The following is a 5,585-nucleotide window of genomic DNA, read 5'->3' as shown; positions in this document are numbered from 1 at the left end:
TACAGCAGTTGTATTTTCACCTTCATTCTAAGCATTATTTGATTAGTACCCATCTCCCACACTGACCAGGGTAGAGAAGAAATGGAAACCCAAGCAAAACTTTTACAGGTGAATTCTTCCATTTTCCCCTCTTCCCAGTGACTCATATTTTTTTTGGCCTTTAGTTACCCCAGCCCCTACCTTTCATCCACAGGTGACTGACTATTCATCCCCCTCAATTTATCTCATCTCCACTGCATGCAAAAACTTACACTTATTATTTATGTTTATCTATAAACATTCTAATGCAGTAATTACATATGACAATCTTCTCTCCTAACACAAATATAAATAGATTAAGTTCAAAGTTTGATGCTGACCAGAATTAGTGCACTAAGAATATTAAGCATAATTCTGTACCTGCTATAACACAATTTATCTGTCCACTTTTATATTCTTTGTTAGCAATTTCATCAAAGGAGATAAAATCATTCTCTCTTATTTAACATCTCTGGGAACCGAAATGTTTGAGCAGAAAATGGGTAGATGTTAAAACTACAAATCGAGAATTGAGATTGTTTAGTTGACTGCCAGTCACAAAAGGAATAATAAGGTTTTCAGATTTGTCTAAACTTTCCTTCATGAGGAACAAGTTGACTCATGACTATAAAAATATGAGAGTACAAATTTCTTAATATATATTGTTTTTCTTCTTTACAGAGATAGCCATACCCATTTTCATTAATAGCCTAAATGTATTCCAGAGAGCATAGTTAGAAGTGTTTCTTCATTATTGTATACAAGATAAAGCATTTTGTACCAGAATTTCCTGAGACCCGAGTTTCAGTTTCAAACCTACCATTTGACAGAAATCTCTACATACCAAAAGTTCCCCCATTGAATCCTTACCACCAGAGTTCTGAGGACTAAACAATGAGTAGTTCCAAATCTGAAAGAAATGAATGGTAATTATTTCAGTTCATTAAAATCCCAAGGACCTGTAATATATCCAGAACAAGAAAACAAGCAATGACTACAACAAAAACTGAAATGCTTGATTTCACAGTTTGATAGAAAATGTTGAGACTCTTATGAAATGTCAAGAATAAAAAAATTGAGTTGAAAAGAATTTAACAATAAAACTACAATCTACACGTTCTTTGGGAACTTGGGCACATTGTTCCCATGGATGGCTATAGAACTTCTGAGGTTTATCAGCAGATTAATCATTAAGAAAAACATCACATAAGTATCCACCGTACTCTATCTGTTGCATCAAGGAAGGGTTAATTTACACACTGAATTATTAAATGCATTCTCACACCATGACAAAATTGTGAACCTGAGAAGATGTAGTACTTTCCAGTTTTATAAATTCTGGCAGAGACTTTCTTAAATGGCTAATTTAAAGGAAGCTGGCACACAATTTAAAGATGTAATTTGAGTCATGGCTGATGATATACTTTTACTTGTTTAGCCTTTTATGCAGCATGTTTGCATTACTTGAACAGATTTGCTGTTTCTATTCTAACTGCATTGTGTATGGCCTGAGGAATGCTGATTAATTCTTGTCGGTAATCATCATACACGCTGCCAATGTTGAACATTTATATCCTCTATTACATAATCTATGTATGCATTCCTTATGTTATTAGTGGAAGTAACATGTAATAGGTAAATAAACCTGCTCTAGATTTAGATTAAAAATCACTGTTGATCCTTTTCTGTCTTTAAAAGACAGAAACTGCATTAGATGGAGGAATCTGGCATAGGCTTTATCCACTTTAAGTAGCTTTAATTAGAATTCTTTAATTGTCCTTACAGCTGCCACCAATAGTAAACTCTAAAATATCAATTGTAATTGGAAGATAAATTTGCATTTCATTCATGACATAAAGTTAGTATGTCTTACTTTGTGAACTTTGAAACAGTGAGGCTATTCACTGCCTCTGGAGTATCTCTGAATAGCTCTTTTGATCATTTTGATCCTTATATTGTAGGTGACTGTCTCATCTACTTACTTTTAAAAAGAGAATTGAGTAAACAACGACTTCTAGGTGAGCCTCATTTAACAGACTACTTACTGGTTTATTCAGAGACTAGTGGGTTAACAGGTTTTTAAATGATGGGTTATAGTTTGAAAAAGGCATTTCACTAGAAGTCCTAAAGCATTTAAAAGGAAGTAAAGTGTGTCACTCCTTACTTTATGCTTGTAGTCAAATTAGGACTTACAGCAGACTTGTACAGAGAAAGGATGAAAAAATAAATATCAGATAATATAAAAAATCTAGTGTATCCATATCCTCATAACCGTAGTCCCAACTTTCTCAGGCTTTTTCTGAGTTGCTAAGTTGGAACCACAGATCAGATGGTTAGATTCAATATCATTTGTATTCCTGTTTTCTAGAAGAGTAAATGAAGTGCTGGTTTCTATAAAAATGGCTCTGGTCAGAACTTTTTATGTCAGTAAGTCATTCACACCTTAAAGAAGGTAAAAAGTGTAACTACTCACAATGGTGTAAACAATGAAAGGAATTTATTACTTCAGATAACTGAAAAGTCCTGAGGAAAGACTAAAGCAAGGATCACACTATTTTATGTTATTCTCTTTGTCTCTATAGTACTCTCAGTTGGCTTTATTCTGAGGCCTTATTTGTTTATGTTGTGGCCACTAGCACCTCTAAATATTTATTTTCCGTTGCTAGGAATGCTTTTATAGGGAAAAATTTTCTTTCCTGACAAGTTCAGCAAAAATCACGGAACAAATCCTTGGCCTATATTGGATTATGTGCCCAACACATTAACTAGTCACTGTAAAGAGGGAAGCTTTGGTTTATCTTATACAAATGCAAAATGCAAAATTTTTAACCTTTCCTTAAGATCGGGGTGGAGATAAGCCTCTCCCTACCACATTTACTGAGAATGAAAGAATAGTAATCCAGGGAAAATCAGGGTATGATAGAACCAAAAAAGGAAATTGATACTGGGCAGAAAAAAGAAAGAATGACAGGAAGGAAAAGAAGCAAGAAAAGATTGAAGAAGGGAAAAGAGAAGAAGGAGAGAAAGTAAGAGAGAGAAAGGAGGGATAAGAGAAGAGAGGGAGGAAGAGAGGGAGAGAGAGAGAAGGAGGGAAGGGGGAAGAAAGAAGGAAGGGGATCTGATGATAAATACCTACTACACTATGTTTTATTGAGGGGTTAATGGGCAAGGAAGCAGCAGGAGGGAGGAGACAGAGAAACATCTTCACTGGAATTCTAATAGGATGCTTAATTTCTGTGTAATTGTATGAAAACTCTATCTGGTTAACTTGAAAGGTCCATTTTTATTAATTAGTCATGTAGATGTGTAAACACACACACAACACACAGGTGCACACAATACCATTATGTCTCTGATTGGATCTACATGAGCACAGCACTACTTCTGGGGTAAAGAAGACAATTTACAATGAGTTTGATAGACTTACCAGCAAAGTTCCATTCCTTATAATTACCCCATTACATTATAGAAATAGGTACAAATGTTGATTGTGTAGAAGATTAGCTATAGGATTATACGTGAGAGGATTTGTTTCAGGGAACTAAGACAAGATCACAAAATCTCAAAATACAAACCAGGTTTTTGCCACTAACTCTAACGTGTGTTTTGCACAGATTCTTCAAGTTGTATTTGCTGCCTCATTGTTGAACCTTCATTTCACTGGATTCGACCCAATGAGTATGATTGAAGCCAAAGGTTTACTAGTTTCAGCACACTTAATGTTTTTCATCTTGGACTCAATTACTTTATGCTCATGAGAAAATTCTTATTTGTTATTCTTAGGAACAGCAAAGTCATATTTCCCACTTTATACTATTATCTTATCAAATAATAAAACTACATGTAATAAAATACTTAAATGATTATAACAACATTACTCTGAAGACAAAGATGGCACAATTGAAGAAGCTGAACCATGGGTGGTAATGATAGCTTAATATGTTTGTTGAAAAGGAAAGTCTAATTCCTGTACACCGGACTTCCACTTGGAAATATAGAGAGCTAGAAAGTGTGTCACTCGCAACTGTACTGAGAGGAGTGGAGGATCAGTGTAGGAGGAAAAGAGGAGTCAAAAACCACGGTAAGGGGGAGTAGATGCAGTGCAGGCAAATGCGGTAACTGTCCACTGCATAGGGAAATGGACACTCCCATCATTTCCGGCATTTAAATCTCTTAGCTAGAGAAGAAAGAAGTAAGTGGGGCCTGGGATATTGTTGGAGAAACACGGTAGTATTCCCAAGTGTGTGAATCTGTACTCAATTTGGGGCCAACATGAGAGAGACCATTCTCTCCTCTCTGTCCCTGTGATTCAGGTAGACTGATTTCATACCCCTAACATTAAGGGGGAGGAGGGAGCCCACGAGCCCATTTTGATCAATAAATGTGTGGACCAGTGATTCAGGGATGAGTACAAGCCAAACCAGATTAAAATACGTATGTATAAAAGTAGAACACCTAAAATAGGTAATGCTAAGAAAGAATAATTTGTAAAATCCTGAATTAAGATTCTCTTATATTTGAATAGTAAGAGACAACTTTTTGATTGAAATAGGCCTTTATTACAGATATCAACATGAAAAGTCTGATCCAGGGACACTGCTGTGAAATCTAAGAAGTATGACATTTAAGTATGCTTATAGGAAATTTAATTATGCTTATAGGAAAATGCTTCCTTTTATTTATGACAATGAATGCTTTCAATTTAATTGGAATATCTTATTTAAAATAAATGGTTAGACTTCATAATGACTCTCTATCCATATTTATGAATTTTCAATTTATTTGTCATTCCTGAGTCATTAGTAGAATATATACACATACATATTAACAGTGATTTTTAAAAAACAGATGGTAGTCATCCTAAAAACAAGACATTTATGCTTACAACATTGATAGCATTGATAAATTCACATATATAAAAGCCTAAATGATAGTTGACATAAAGAATTCTTATATAATTTGATATTAGACAATTCTTATATAATTGCTGCTACTTTTATTTTTCTGTAACTTTTCACACAAGTTATTGTTCAATTACTTATTTGCATGTCTCTTCTTCAGGATGCAGAAGTCAACTAAGTGGATCCAGTGCTCTGTTCAGTCCTAAAAAGGTAGCTTCTTAATGTCACAAATAGCTCACGAACTTATATAATTACATGAATATTATATTTCTCAAAAGCTTCCACTAAAACAAGTATGCAGTTAAACTAGACACCAAACAAACATACATTTTAATAAGCCTCATCTACATTTGATGTCCATATCAGCATGACATTAATTTTAGTTTATTTTGCTTTTTTAAAGGAATGATTGATATCCTTCTATATCATTTTCTATTTTGTAAGCAAGAACATATTTCAAGAAATGGAAAGTACTGAAAAAAATCACTAAACAAACTTTAGCAACTTTAAAAGAAGCTGCCTCTGTCGAGGTCTCCCTCCTACCCCGCCTTCAGCCCTGAAAACCCTCTTTCATCCAATGACAAACAGTCCCGTCTTAATTACTACTTAATGATTTTTTTCTATCAGACATCAACACATGTGTGGTGATTCATTTTTAAATGAAAT

This window comes from Balaenoptera acutorostrata, chromosome 5 (genome assembly GCF_949987535.1).
Source record: "Balaenoptera acutorostrata chromosome 5, mBalAcu1.1, whole genome shotgun sequence".
In the NCBI taxonomy this organism is placed as follows: Eukaryota; Metazoa; Chordata; class Mammalia; order Artiodactyla; family Balaenopteridae; genus Balaenoptera; species Balaenoptera acutorostrata.
This window is presented reverse-complemented; position numbering follows the sequence as displayed.